At 39.6% G+C, this 16,327-nt stretch overlaps 1 protein-coding gene across 1 annotated transcript in view; it reads right to left on the reverse strand.

Moving 5' to 3' along the window:
• Window positions 1-12,563, reverse strand: part of LOC115627578 (probable G-protein coupled receptor B0563.6) — a 33,280-nt gene extending 20,717 nt beyond the window's left edge. The window contains exon 1 of the mRNA XM_030523301.1: window positions 12,409-12,563. The gene's annotated coding sequence lies outside the window, so the exon portion shown is untranslated. The remainder of the gene's footprint in view (window positions 1-12,408) is intronic.
• Window positions 12,564-16,327: the final 3,764 nt, after the last annotated feature.

The following is a 16,327-nucleotide window of genomic DNA, read 5'->3' on the forward strand; positions in this document are numbered from 1 at the left end:
ACTCAAATATCACACGTCCGTGATAGAAACGAAAACAGAAACACGGATATGTGCAGTTCGGTGTCTAGGAGCCATATTGGTCATTAACTTATTTTTGGTATTATTTGTATAGCCTATACACAAAGGGTAAAAGGCTATACTAGTTTCGTGCGAATGTATCTAACAGGCAGAAGGAGGCATGGCAGACCCCACAAAGTATATATGTTCTTGATAAGCATGACAAGACGAGTCGATCTATGTCTGTCCGTCCGTATGAACACCTGGATCTCAGAGACTAAGAACTAGAGACACTCCAAATTTTGCACAAAGATGCCTTATGTGTGTATGAACAACTGGATCTCAGAGACTAAGAACTAGAGACACTCAACATTTTGTAAAAAGTTTGTTTTATTTATTGATTTTCCCCCCTATGGGGGTTTTTCCGTAACGCCATTCTTATAATCGTATATATCTCGGAGACTATATGACCTAGGGCCACCAATTGAAGTCCAAGATGCCTTATCTGAATACGCAGAAAATGTGTTTTTTGAAATGCCCCTCCCTCCCCCCTCTCCGCTGCAATTCGTGAGTTTCTCTAACTCCCGTAGTTCTTGGAATTTCGAACTCAAATTTAACAAGTACCTCCAGTTAGTGATTATACATCCGTATGCCAAGTTTCATTATGATAGACCGAGTTAACAGCAAGTTATACCTATAAATATAATTGCTGACCGCAGCTGTTCTTGATGCTGTGCTTTGGTTGACTGCAAACATGCTCACACAGCCACGAATAGACATGCATACACTCATTTACACGCAATTACTATGTAAATTTGCAATTATACACCCTTTACGTGAGGTTGAATACCGAGAGAGGTAAAATCGATCGACATTTTTTTCTTAATTTTCTTATTCTAAACATACGTACAGAGTATTTCAGGTCGGTACACCCGACTTTAGCTTCTCTACTTGTTTGGAAACTACAAATGGCAATAAAAAGGTTATTACCATATTAAACAGTAGATAGCAGAATTGGTATTCATTTTATGATGTTTATTTCTATATTCCTATATACTTAATATATATATCCCTATGTAATCAACACTGATTTACATCTGATTTTTGATTATACTATATAAATAAATTCGAGAAAGTTGTTTTGATTTTGTATTTTGAATTGTTTTCGACTTAGGCGTCTGTTGTTCGGTAGCAGATCAAGCATACGACGTGTTGTCCCGAATAGTTTCGTATGCAAAAACTTAGTTGTCAGCACAAATCACACACACACACGCACACTTATACCCACACATGTGTGAGCAGTATATCTACAAGTATAGGAGTTTTCGCATTGCGTTGCCCACTTGAGTGACGCACGGCGTGACACAAACATGACATAATCCAAATTTCCCCAAGGTAAACGCAATTGCCGTGACAAGCTAACCCGACTACTGACTGGATTGCTTGCTGCGGCCAACACTTCACTGCTGCCGTTTACCTGAGCCATACAAGCAGAAAAAACAGGAAGACTACGAAACTCTTTCAGCTGTAAAGATTCACTTCAAATCTGAATGGGTATGAGCAGAAAAGTACAAGTATACATAGTTTCGACACAATTTCCTCTTTAATTGCTGAATGAAATTAATGAGTATTGACTGCGTATCTAATATCGGAGTGTTAAATACGGATACAATAAAGCCCATAAAAACTCAACTTGTTGCGAAACACTTACTTACAATTACTTTTTAACACTAATATATATTATATATAAACAGGCTTGTGCCCATACTAAATAATTGTTATTTGCATACAACTACAATGTAAATTTTGCTGTTCTTCTGAAATAGCCGAAAAAGCAATTGTGTTTTTTCTATTCTCAGAAAAGAATACAAAGGTTGTAATATAACCAATAATATAAAACAACACCATAAGATATTTATTAAAATGGCATTCAAAACACTCCAACCTGAATACTTGAATTAAAGATTCTCAGGTCCCTCACTAATATTATTGTTTTCAACTCTACTTGGGGGCAAGAAAGTATAACACATACTGTTGTACTTTCTATAAAGCAAATGCATTTAATAGACTGTTCACCTTTAGTATTATACACATATAACTTCACTTTCCAATCTGACTGAACAAAAACAGAGTAAAAGAATCGTGCCCGACGGACTCTTGAATGCCGAGTGCCCAACATTATTCCCATTATAACCATTTAACGGATAGAGGCTTGTTGTACTTTCGGATATAATTGCTGATTAAAAAAATATATATTTTGTGGGGCATAGCACGCCTCTTTCGGGGCATAAAAAACAGTCCTGTTTATTACGATATCCTAACCAAATTGTAATATCTCTGAGTTTTTGTAATTCATCGCTATATTCAGCATTTCGAGTTCGAATTCGCTTCGCCACGTAGGGCTGCCATAGAATCCATTACCACATTAACATTAATTTAAGTTGTGGCACCCTGAAAGTGGGGACAGGCACTGATTATACAGAGGAATATTTAAATGTTTTTTTTCTAATAATTGGAGGAGACGGGTTATGGGGTATAAAAGAGTTCTACTCCAAGTGGACCACAACAGGAGCTTAGCTGCCTCTTGAGTGGCTGCTGAAGGATTGTTCACGGAGGTCTTCATCCTTCGCTTCACACGGACAACAATACCGACTTTTTTGGTGGTTGTAGTTTCGGATGCTATATTAAACTTTTTATACAAGTATTGTGGCATGCAATAATTTATGCCCACGAATATAATATGTAAGTATAATCATACACACGAAATAATGCAAAGGAACATGTCTGACATAAGGACACGAATGCGCAGAATCAGGGATAGGTATGGGCGGTCCACAGGCAGTGGGACAAGGCTCTGAGGCAAGGAGGCAGCAACTTATTAGTATTGGCCAGCTGCTCGGTGTGTTTGTTGAGCACTTACAGTTATTGCGGTTCAGTTTCGACAGCAGCGACAGTTTTCGTTTAGTAAATAAATAAAGCACGGCTTGGTGACCTTTTTACTGCACTGTCACTAGGTTTACACGATGAACTAACAACAGTTAACTGGTTAACTGATTAAATCAAACATCACAGTTATATTTGCGCCTCTCATCGTTTTCCTAATGGACATAATAATAAACCAACATTAAAAACTAAAAGCTATTGAGTAGAGATTTCGTAAGGAGATCTTTCAGTTTCAAATCGGAATATTATTTTATTCATTTCCAGAGAAGAGAAGAAAGAAAACGTTTTGATGAATTTTCCGCCCACTGATAGCCTGGCAGTACGAATCTACTTAGACGTGTGCTACTGTTGTATATTGTTGTTTTCTTAATGGATTTTTTAAACATAGCTTTTCTTGATTATTTATTATTATTATTTATTAGTATTTTTGATGATCTGGGTAACAATCAAATAATATATAGATATTACATGGAATGCCATTTCAGGAATATTTATAAAACAGAAGAGTTCACTATTCTTGTCAATTTCATGAAAAATGCCCAACAAACAAATCGTTGTGCATATGTATTCAACAGAGAATACGTTTCTCGGACATTCTACTGTCTACATACTATACTTACAAATATTTTCATGCACTTAAATTTACAATACAGTTACAATTCTATGCATGATCTTTTAGTATTCGGGTAGTATATTACCTACTTGTATTATGTGGCCTCGTATAAACATAATAAGTCTGAGTGCGGATTTGCTTGGGTTCATGTCCGCTTTTTATTTTCAGTACTTTGTTTTACATTTCTCCCGTTTTGGGGCATTTCCTTTTTTGGCTGTTAGGCAAACAACAGTTTGTCATTTAAACAAACACACGCACACACGCACACTCGCACACTCTCTAACGCACAGGCACGGCACACAGACACGCGTGCAAGAGTGCCTGACTTTGCTGTTTATCTTACACATATTATCCGTTTGGGCATGGACAGTATAGCGATTCACATGTGTGAGTGTGAGTGTGTGTGTGTGTGCCTATAATAGGGATGGTAATCAATTGTGTTCTTGATCATGAGCCATCGTGGTAATGGTGAACGACGAGAGTGCCGAAGCGCCCAGAGCCAAACTATTTTACTTGTACACCATGTGCATAAAAAAAAATTAAAAGCCAAGATAATGTAGGGTACCAATACTTCCAACGACGCTCATCTATATACTTGTAGTATATAAGGCGCTTTGTGAAGATCGAAAAACCTGTAAGCGTAAATTTATCTAGAGCAGTATTCGCCCGAAGTCTCTCTCTATTTAAATATATTCCTGATCGGCATGACAAGATGAGTCGATTTATTCTGGTCTGCCTGTCTGTCTGTCCGCACGAACACCTATATTTATATTTACAATTGTGTTTATTGTGTTTTTTCCAATATTTTCATTTCAAAAATTATATTATTATTCTTCACATACAAGTAGGTACAGAATATTTCATAGTCGGAGAGCATCCGACTTTAGCCTTTCCTCATATTTGAAATGGAGGGTTCGCGTTCGAAATATATTTTGTCGTTCTGGAAACCCTTTTTAAGATTATAGACACCTCAGTTTTGTTTTCTGAATGTTTCTTCAAAACTATGCGAGTCGAAATGGGGTTCTATTTGGCACTCATTGATTGCAATTGCAAATTTTGGATTTTCTGATACAAAGAAGGACGAGTCGAAATTGATGCAAGTGGGAATAAATAAATGCTATCGTACACCCATATACAAGTATAGGTACTTTATTTATGGCGAAATACGAACAATTACAAACTGCTGATATTGCCGAAAAAGTTGGACCAGGCCCATCTCTATCGCAACCTTCTCTGTACTACTTGTATATGCTTGCATGCCAACAAAGCAGGAAACCAATGCGCCAGCAAAAACCAACGTTTAATGGACCCTTTAGTCCTGCCAGCCAAAGTCCCTGTGTGTGTGTGAGTGTGCGCCTAGCATGATTAATGCTTTTGTTTACATTTCCCGTTCGCTTTTTGTGCGATATATTTTTGTTTTTTTTTTTTTTTTTGGTTTTATTCTTTGCCATGCCTTGACTTGCCTGCTAACCGAATGATATGTTTAACCAACAAAAAAGGAAAAGTTTAACGCAAATTAAGTCAAACAGGCAGCGCCTAACGATGCGCGACATAGACGGATGTGCATGTACGTGTATGTGTGTGGGTGTGTGTGTGTGTGTGTGTGTTTCTATCAGCCTAGGGGCTAGACAGCCCACTGATTGTTCTTGTACATATGTGTTTAGCTACCAGCTGGACGATCAATACATGCGGAGGTCACAGTTTGTTTTTTAAGCTTCCTTCCTTCTTTTGTCGGCTGTCTTTAATTTACACACAAAATGATGTCGTCAGTCCGTCGGCAGAGAATTGAAGAGAATTCAAGCTCAAGCAGACGGCCACGCAAAATGAGTTTCCAGGCAAAACTCAAAACGGAAATCAACTAAAGTCGCACACAATATTCAAGCGTGTACGAGTGTATGTAAGTGTGTGTCCAGACGGGATACAGTGAAAGAAAACGCTCGAAAATGATGGAACTAAAGTATTTTCTTTCCTCATTTCCTAATCTGCTAACTGTGTTCATATTCCAGTAGCTTGATGCCTCTTCTGATTCCCCTTATATAGTACATTAATGTTTGCCAATTATTGTTAGAAGAGTGTACTTGAATTTAGGATATTGTACTTAAAACAAGTATTATCGCACTCACCCAGATATTGACACCGTCTTTAACTGGTTTCGGAATGAAAGTACTTGCTTTTCTCTGAGTGTAGAAACCTAATATACCGTTTTTGCCTTTGTGTCAGAGGCCAAAAACACTTTGATGCCCACAAAGAAATTAGTGCGTTCAATGTCTTAAAATTCAATTTATTAAATGAAAATACTTGTACATAATAATACACACACGCACAAAATATAAGCATATCAAGTACGTAGAGGCATACTTGTACAAGTATGTTTCGTGGTCAGAAATAAAGCGAGCTTATTATTGTATTTATCTATTTTGCATTATTTATTTATTTATTTACAAGTATAAAGCCGACACATTGTTTACAAACACAAAGCAGAGAGCGACCAAATGATGCGTGCGATGATTAGCCACAGTCTGTGGCCAAATCAATCAATCACACTTTAATAATGATATTTTTGGCTCGCACCAGTGGTTTGCTGCCAGGATTGAACTTAAGGTGTCCATGCTTGACAATAACATGAGAAAAACATGAGAAAAACAGCAAATGGCAGGAGACAGGACTCGCTGCTAAGGCCGTAGCACAGGAGTACAATTGTTTGGCTGAAACCATTTCTAAGAATAGACCGACAGGGGAGAAAATCAAGTAAAATAATGAAATGAAATACTTTTACTTGTGTAAAAACGAAATGGAATGCCACAGCGAAGCTAGCCCGACCTCAACAAACCTCCGCTGCCGTGTAATAGCACTGGATTAAAATAGTTTCGCTAATAACATTTTTTATAACCGACCGATGCAGAAAAAAGTCCATAATTACATATTCGTTATGTACGTGGGTTAGTTTAGTTGGCCTTGCAATGGAATTCTGTGGCGTGGTACGGAGGAGGAGGAAGATAATTTCGAAACACACTTGTTGCGCACTCATATAAGGTATTTGTGTGTAGGAGTTCATTCGGACGGACACAGACAGACTTAACTAAATGAACTCGGCTGTTAATGCTTTGCACGAACCCAATACAGGCATACATGCTTCCTTCTCATCTTCTCAATCTTAAATAATAATAAGGAGGAAATAAAATCTCAATTATCATATACTTTTCTATTTATTATTTCCATTTAAATAATTTCATTCTTAAACATGCTAATATAAACATATTGTGTTTAAAATATTCCATCCATACTATGTCTAATACAGGCATACATGCTTCCTCCTCATTTTCTCAATCTTAATATAATAACGAGAAAAAGTACAAATAGAACCTCAACCTTATTTTCATGTAAATAATTTCATTCTTAAAAATGTTAATATAAACATATTGTGTTTAGAATGTTCCATCCATACTACTTGTATGTCTGAAACGTAGTCTGTTAATACTTATTAAAACATTTCGAAAGTATTTTCTACACTTGGCATGCTGCTTAAAATTGACTCGAAGACCACTGTGCAACGGACTTGGGCGCCAAGCAGCTTCCAACAGGCCGCCCCTTCCCTGGCAATGACTTGAGCCGGGCAGAACTTTAAGCGCCACCGGTAATGATGGCGGCCAAGCAGCTTGGCAAAGCTGTTGGACAGCGGTCAGCGGGCGCCAGCCGCTCCATCTGCCCGCCTTTAAGTATGAGTGTGTTTGTGTGTGTGTGTGTGTGTGCGTGTGCGTGTGTATGATTTTGTGGCCGCATGACCATTAAGTTTTAAATTCTTTATGTATGCTGAGTGCCAAGCTGAGTGCCTGCAAAATGTTATCAGAGCTGTGCATGGCGATAGCGACGGAGATGAAGATGACGATAACGATGACGCTGTCGACATTACTTGTAAATGGAAGCCGAACTCATCGACCCCTCCAGAGCCACGGCGTTTGCGCTATATAGTACATACATCGACAATATTCTTCCGGTGTCTGTTTTTAATTACGCCACGAATATATTAAATTGTGTGTACAACTTATTTTGGTCCTACACACATATTCTAGAATAGCTATACAAGAACCAAAAACTGTTGCGTGATTGTAATTGCAAAAAATGTACTATATACTCGTTGTAAATCTTCTCAAAAAGAAGTTGTCAGGTTGATCGTGCGGTAAAAATGAAGTACCAAGTTTGGGTTAAATAATTACACCTAATTCTGTTCGTGTAAGTTTTGGTTTAACACGGTTCGAAAATTAATAATTTTATATACATATGGATAGAATCTACAATGTAAAAACAGAATTTGGTGTAATCATATGACGATGCCCGTTTGACCGCCTGTCTGTATGTCTGGACAGATAGGACCAGGTTCTAAGCAAAGGAATGGCATTTAATTTTCACTCAAATAAACACTTTAGTGCTGCAAGCAGGTCAATTGTATAATATAGCCGGATCGGAACACTATGTCCTCGGACACAGCCATTAAACAATTGGCTGATTTCGCAATGAACTATTTGTTTTTAAAACTATACTAACCACATGCTATATGGTGACATAGAGTAGAATGTAACAACACATACTTGAAAGGACTACTATATCAAGTAGCTTCCATCAAGCTGATCTAATTATTAGCAACTTTTCCCCACTCTCCCTTCATTTATAACACCTATTCAAAGGAAGTTTCGTCACGCGACGGTCGAATTGTTTGTGTCAGAAAGATTGTGGACATTGAACACGAAATTCTTAAGTATGTATACGACTTAGTTCTTTCGACGCAAAATCCGAATATTTGTGCATTTGCAGGTTGTTTATCTTTCGGTACAAATTGATTTGCCACTAAGCGGACGCCACTATTTAGTTTCTTGCATCGTCAAATACATACATGTAAGTGTGTATGTGTGTGTATGTGTGTATATGTGTACATGTGTGTGTTGTATGTGGTTCCAACCGGCATTCGCAGTGTAAATGAAAACAATTTCCAAGCATTGCTTGATTAGCGGTATGCTGTGAAGGAGGCTATATAGAATGCAATTAATATCGAAGTTAACTCAAAACTTTCGAACGCAGTTAGTAGCAACAGCGCAACAGGAGTTTACCTTTTTTCTAGGTAGAAACAAGAATCAAGAATGCTAGCCAACCATTCTTAAATACCCTGTACCCACAGCCACAAGAAAGAATTCATTAAAAATGAGTGTGTAAGTGCGTGTATGTGTGCAGGGCAGAATCAACATCTGTGAACAGAGTATGGGCAGAGATTACAGTTATGGCTATAACTTTCCTCATATTCGACCTATCATTACTTGTATACAACTTGGCATATGGACACATAATCACTAGTAAAGTACTTACCAAGTTTTAACTCGAAATTCTAAGAATTAGGGGAGTTATGAAAAATCACTTATAGCGGGGGAGTGGGAGGTACATCAGAAAAAACAAACAGACTTTACATTCTGAGATCCTTGCGTTCATACAGACAGATGGACAGACGGGCATATTCAAATCGACTCGTCTTTTCATACTGATCAAGAATATATATACTTTGTGGGGTCTGCCACGCCTCCTTCTGTGTGTTACACACAAAACTAAGATACCCTTTTACTCAGGGTATAAAAACTATTGGATATGCTATATATAAATGCATAGGAATGGTCAAGTCAGCAAATTTTCGGGAACACACAGTGTATGCAAATAAAAAAAATTACTTATTTATTCATTTAATTGACAAATATCTGTCAATATTATAACATAAAAACATACGAGATACACATTTAGATATTAAAAAGAAAGGAGAAGAAAAGGAAAGAAGTGCAAATAAATGAATATTCCTTTGGCCTACAAAAGATTGAACTTTAAGCAAAGCGTTCTCGTGCTGATTTGTTTTCTGTAATCTGATGAAATCTTCAGATCGATATAGCCTTAAACTATATAGTTTTATTATCTGTTTTCTGTCCTGTATGTATTTTTGTTACAACATGATGATTGTTACAATTATTATTAATACAAATATTATTAACTAGTTGAACGTTTGAGTTCCAGTTCCAGGCTACCGTGCGGCGCCCAAGAAAAATGCTTTTAGATAATAGGAATGAAATCAATTGCATACCAAAAGGGGCACACACATACACACGCACACACTGAAACGGAATGCGGAAGTCATGATAGAAATTAGGCGGGCTTATTAAAAGGGCGTAAGCGGTCGGGCTGGTTTCCTGCTCCAAATGAGCTCGTCCAGCATGCCACCATGAGCTCTGAGCCATTTCAGAAAGCTGCTAAAATGGAGAAACTTGCGAATGAAAAAATGTCTGGAAAACTTTCTTGCGCGATTTTCTATAATTTGCAGCGTCCTTGCGCCCTTGCACAGGATGGGTGTCTGATAGCGAGCACAGCATAATAATAATAGACGCCATGCTTTTAGTTTTTAATCGAAGGCTTATTGAAATGTGCGCACATCGACATTTTGTTCAGTTGGCGAGTAAATGAAATATGCAAGTAGGCAGGAGTGGGGACTACTGTTCTGTACTGTTCATAAAGTTGCCTTCAACTTTGATCGCTGATGGGGTAACTTGGAGGTCGTTGGTCCGTTTTGGTCAAGGGCGCGTACGCTGGCCGATTAATTTTCAATTTAAAATTACATTTGTATTCCAACAATAGCAATGCCATAAATCGGCATACTTGTAGTTGGCTGCGAACGCGGCTCCACGGCCAGCAGTGACGTTGTCGCTTCGTTGCTATCAAAATTGCTTAACGGCATTGGTTGAAGCGTGCGCGAGATAAACACGGAAAGTGTTGTTTTAGACCCAAAAGTATAAGTAAATACTGGCCGCCAAGACCAAGACTAGGACCAACACAAAGGCAAGGCAAAGACAAAGGAGCATGCAGAGGCTGGGACACTGCAAGACCGAAATTGAAAACTTGGTATTGACTGGACGCCCTTTTGTTTCCTTCCACGGCCATAGTGGAACAAACAGTACAGGTACACAAATGGCCAATGTACTCCTCGTACGCCTGCTGCGCGTCTATTCATTGGTGCATCTGACGCCGATGGTCCTCCTTCCTGTTCCGGTGCTGTCGTTTTTGTTGTGGCTACCACCATTGGTGCTTTATAGCGCTTGTCAGCGTGCTCCTAAAGTGCTCAAAGCCATCAGAATTGTTCCAGGATGTTCGTACCTCTGTTTGTCTAAACTTCTATCTATGACGCAAATTTACAAAGCCAATGAAAACACTCCCAACAACAGCAATAACCACAGGCGCAATACTCGTGCATGGCAACGCAACCTCTCCTATCCTCAGCTTGTTGCTTTGGCGATGACAAGCCACAAAGGGAACGGCCGGAACGGGCAGACGCAGTGGCGCAGGAATAGTGTTCCGCGCGCAGCTAGCTACCTAAAGCCCTCAATCAACTTTAAGATGGAGTCAAAAAAAAAAACATAAAACAAATGGCTGTTGAGAAAGAGTTGAAAAAGTGCTGGAAGTGTACTAAGAACAGGCACACGCACACGCACACACCCGCTTCAAATAGTACGTACTAAGCAGTATACATACTTGTAATCATTGTGTTCATGAATAGGTTTTAATATTAATGATAAAAACTGAATTTCGTACCCCATATACTTGTATTTCACTCGGACACATATTTTTATACCCCATACGGGAATATGCTACAGTGGAGCAAGCCCGACAGTGAAATACTCTGTACCCAAACAATCTTCCTAGCAGAATAATAACTTTTCTTACCTGAAACTTAAGACATGTACGTTTCTGCAGCTAAGCCATTGGAATAATGTATTCTCATTGGAGTTTTATGACATGCGTATAAACGAATATAATAATAGCAATATGGTTTATTGTGTGTCCCGTTCCAAATAGTTACATACAAGTATGTAAGCAACTGATATTGAGAGCTATTCTATAATCAAGAACGGAAAAATGCAGGAATTGACATCGCTTTACAGAAAGAGTTTTCCTATTATAAATAGTTCAAGAAAACGATACGGAATTGCTAACAACATTGAATTGGGTTTGTGTTGGTGAAAATACAAGTATATAAGTATGTAGGTATTCATGGTTATAGCTTACTTAAGAATTATCCCATGAAGATGAGACTGGACATAAGAATAACTTTCTAAGTTGCGGGCCTCAATGGAGTGGTTCGGTTCGAAGACTCATGTGCTTGTTAAACACACATACACACACGCACTAGCACTAGTGTAGTGCCGTTTAGTACAGGTCATTAAGAAGGAGAGGGAACATTTTATCTTTATAAATCTTTCTCAAGCTGTACGCGCAAGGTCTAATATAAATCTCTATTTATCACATAATCGATGAGGATGCGGATGCGCAAGCTAAAGTTAAAGTTTATTCGACAATACTATAGTTGGCGGAAAAGTAGGTGCATTTCCAATTTATGGGTCGACCTTCTGAGTGGGTGACAACAGGGCCAGTGGATCGAATGAAAGGTTAAGCGCACCCGACTGGACGACACATTACGATGGTCCTGTTAAAGCCACAGTCATAACTTTTAATATGAGTTGACCCTGTGCACAGTTACGTGCCGCACACACACACACACACACACACTGCCGCTGAAATTAGTGAGTGTGTGCGTGTGCATGTGTGTGGGTGAGGGGGAGGGGGATCCTTCATGGGTGGATGTTCGTGCATGTTGCATGCAACTGCTAGCCGTGCCCAAAAGACGGGCGAGTAAGTGGCGCTCTTTTTTATATACTCTATGTATATAGTATGTACGAGTATTTTTTTTGTACGAGCACTCGCACCACATGCAAGTATGTATGTGTGTATATATGCGTGTGTATTAAATGCAGTGCACTTGAAACGAAATGTCAACTTACCACATCATGTGCGGAACGGGCGGCTGCAGGTGACAAAGCTGGGCCACAAAGCGGACATCAAAAGGTTGCAGGGACAGCTTGCTTCTACTGCGGCTCACAAAATGCGTTTTGTTGTTGTTGTTGTCGTTGTCGCTGTCGCTGTTTTTTCATTTCCCATCACGCTTGTTGCTTATGTTCTCGCTATCCCCGTTGGCACTGCCTTCGCGCTTTCACGCACACACACACACACACACACGCAGTTACATAAATAGTACGAGTACGAGTATGTCTGGATACATATGTTTTTATGTGCACACGCACCTATAGTATTTAAATTTGCGACAGCTCTTAAGCGTTAGCGATGCCGTTGTGTTCTTCTGGTCTTTTGGTCTTTCGGCCTTTCGGTCTTTTTGGCAGTTGTTGCAGTCGTTGATTGTTGTTCTTGTTGTTCTTGTTGTTCTCGTTGCTTTGTATTTGCGGTATGCTAATTGCTGCTCCTTGCGAAAGTTGCAGTGGCAGTTCACATTCCAGCTAGCATGTAGTTGTGGCGCTTCTGGTTCTTCTCATTGTTGGCAGTGGTAGGTGGTATGGCTTGGTTTGGCTAACTTCAATTCAACTCTCGTCTAAGAAGCAGAAGCTTCCTCATATCCGTGACGGCTACTTGTTGTTCAATCTAGGATTCGTCAGTGTTCAGCATCATTAGCGTCGTCAAAGCCGTTGATGTTTCTGTTCCTAATTGCTATCCAAACAGCCGTACTTACATATAAGCGGATCCAACGTGAATCATTCATTCACCCATTCATTCCTTCGCTCATTCAGCCAGCTAGTTAGTCAGTAAGTCGGACATGCAATAACGCAAGTCATACATTTATTTAATTGCTCGTGCTTCTGCCAATCCGCTTGCAAGCGATTTATTGCTTGCTTTCGGACGTAAAAACATTCAAATTCGCACATCAACGGACTCAAATATTTGAATACTAACAAATAGAGAGATAGACGGACGAATGGACGGACAGACAGATGCACACTGAAAAACGTAGGCCTGCACATGAACCCAATATGGTTGGCACTATTTTTTGGCTTAGCACACACAAAACAGAGTCAACAAACAAAATTCACAAAAGCGGGACCAATTTAAAAAAATTCATATTCTCCTGCACTTACACGCAATCACAATCACAATCAAACTCACGCGGACACTGAATAACTCTTAACATCCACACACACACACACACTCACACACACGCACGCACCCTCACACACACACACAATTCGCATTCAAACGCACGCTTATTCGCAGCGTGCTGTGAACATCAAAAGCCACTTTGTAATTCTTTTGCACTGCTGCCACACTCAAAAAAATATATATTTATTTATTTACATATAAAGCCAAAAAAAAAAAACAACAAAAAATTTGCACAGTTTTACAAAGAAATTACAAAAACGATAAATCCCCCGCACTCTCAAACAAATTGTCGAATTTAAACGCGTTCGAAACTGTTAAATTCGCCACATTTTTGTTTTTGGTCCTTTTTCTGTTGGTTGGTTGGTTGGTTGTTTGTTGTTACTGTTACTGTTGTTACTGCTACTGCTACGGCTGATGTTGTTGCGACTGCTGCTTTACCTGCTGTACTGTTTGGTTCTGACTGGTTCTGTGGCACTTCCGTGCCGTTCAAGCGCTCACTTGCAACTGATTCGTGGGCGACAAGCGTGGCTTTCTTATCAAGTTGTCGCTTACAGCGGGCGCTTTCAATGCGGCGCTTTCAATGCGCCACTTTCAATGCGGCGCTTTCAATGCGCCACTTTCAATCGGCAGCGAGCAAAATTTCCCTGCTGTTAAACTGCTTAAAGCTGTTAGGGAAATGAGCTGTTCGCTGTTCGCTGTTGTTTACCAATCTTCAGCCGACAACTGACTTCTGCTAATCGGTCTATACCGACTAACTAATTTATCTAACAACGCTGCTAGTTTTCCCCCTGGATTCGCTCTGGATGTCTCTCCTTGATGATGTGTTGGCCCCGGACCTCGGATTCCCGTGACCAATTAGGAACGTGTGCGTGTAGTGCCTTTTATGAGGTGCAACCAAAGCCACCTCCTCCTCCTCCCCTCGGACCCACTGCTCGTCCACCTCGGAGCCTGTTTGTGGCCATAAGCTGCCAGCAGCCGAAAACGGACGCGAAAGCGACTGCGAATGCGAAATGTTCTGAGCCCTTAACAGTAATCAAGATTGCAAGTGTAAGCAGCACATAAAATAAAAACAAGTACCGCCAACTATAAATACAAATGCACTCACACACACACACATGGGACTTGAGCTGCATCGGTGTTACACACATATTTATAACGGTGTTAACAGACGACACTTAACAGTAGTGGCGTTTCTTAATAATTCACACACCACGGCAGTATTTGTGGGCAATAGTGATGAGCAAGCTGCCACTGCAAAGATTTAAACAACTACGCTAATTTTATAATCGTTTATTAAGACTTATTTAAGTTGAATGACTTTGAGAGGGAGGACGGGAACAGGGTACACAATATTTACATATTATATATTTATATCACTGGGCTGGAATAAGGACTTCGTTTCTTCGCCCCGTGCGCCACAATAAAGATGTACAAGTATACATATAAAAAAGGGTACACAAGAGTCGGTATCGCGCTACTGTTTTGCCATCACCAAAATATGAAGGTGTTTTTGTATACCCTGTAACCACCGCGTAAAAAGGCACACTAGTTCAATGCGAATGTATGTAATGTGTAAGCAGATTGCTATATATTCTTCATCAGTATGACAAGCCGAGGCGATATGGCCGTCTAAGTCAATGTTTGTTGACATAAATAAATAAATAAATAAGAAGATAAATAAGAAGATCTAAGAAAGTATAGGCGCTGGAATAACCAAGCTTGGTATCCAGACTCTTCCGAGTCCGAGAAAGGACAAGTTGATGATTTCTTCTCCACCGCTATTAGGGATCCATAACTGCCGTACTTGTTGGAATTTTTCACTCAATTTGGCAATTACCTCGCGTTATAGCTATAAGTGCCACCTCTGCCAAAACCAAAACCTGCACAATTGCACACACACAGACACAGACACACATAGACACAATAATGTACTCTTTTTCTTAAACTGTGTTATTTAACTAATTTAATTTTTTGTAATATGAATCTAAGAAATATTAAAAGAGATATATTTCGTTTTTGTAGGTTCTTATATTTCTTATATTTCGTTGAAGTACGTTTTGTGAATAAACAAAGTACGGTTGGCCCTTAGGTCGGCCTAAACAGAATGGTTGTCAGATGGATGGTTGGAGAGCTGGACTTGCGCATGTCTTTGAATGCACATCCCAGTTGCGACTGTCGCTCACTAGCTACTTGCCGCCTGTCTGCTGCCACCTGCTGTTGCCTACATCCTGGCCCTCTGCTGGTGCATTCGTTAGTGCAACTTGTGAGCTGGGCTGAGCTGCAACTTGGCTGCGACTAAGCAGCACTTGAACAACCACAAAAACAAAAACAAAAACGGCAGCGCCAGCGACAGCGGTAATGGCTGAAGAGCCTCTCAGGCGGCACCGCTGATGACGACGTCGAACTCACTTGAGAACTATTTCAATAAGCATTTTGTCCTTCACCCTGTTTTCTCGACATTGTCGTTGCCCTCGTCCTTTTTTATTTTTCCCCTTGACTGCCATGGCTCCAAAGATTATTTCACACCCCTTTCTATGTTCGCTTTCAAATTATTCGATTTCTTGTATTTTGAATATCGCGGCTCTGCCACAAACCGTCATATAAATATATACATGACAGACATTTTAGTATTTTAGTGACTTTTTTGAATAAAAGTCATATAAATCACAACGGGTGGTACGCCAATAAAGTGACAAAAACCAGACCTAACTTGGCTTTTGAGAGGAACATGAAATGATTGAACACTTCTCCCAC

This window comes from Scaptodrosophila lebanonensis, unplaced genomic scaffold (genome assembly GCF_003285725.1).
Source record: "Scaptodrosophila lebanonensis strain 11010-0011.00,11010-0021.00 unplaced genomic scaffold, SlebRS2 tig00000096-arrow-pilon, whole genome shotgun sequence".
Lineage (NCBI taxonomy): Eukaryota > Metazoa > Arthropoda > Insecta > Diptera > Drosophilidae > Scaptodrosophila > Scaptodrosophila lebanonensis.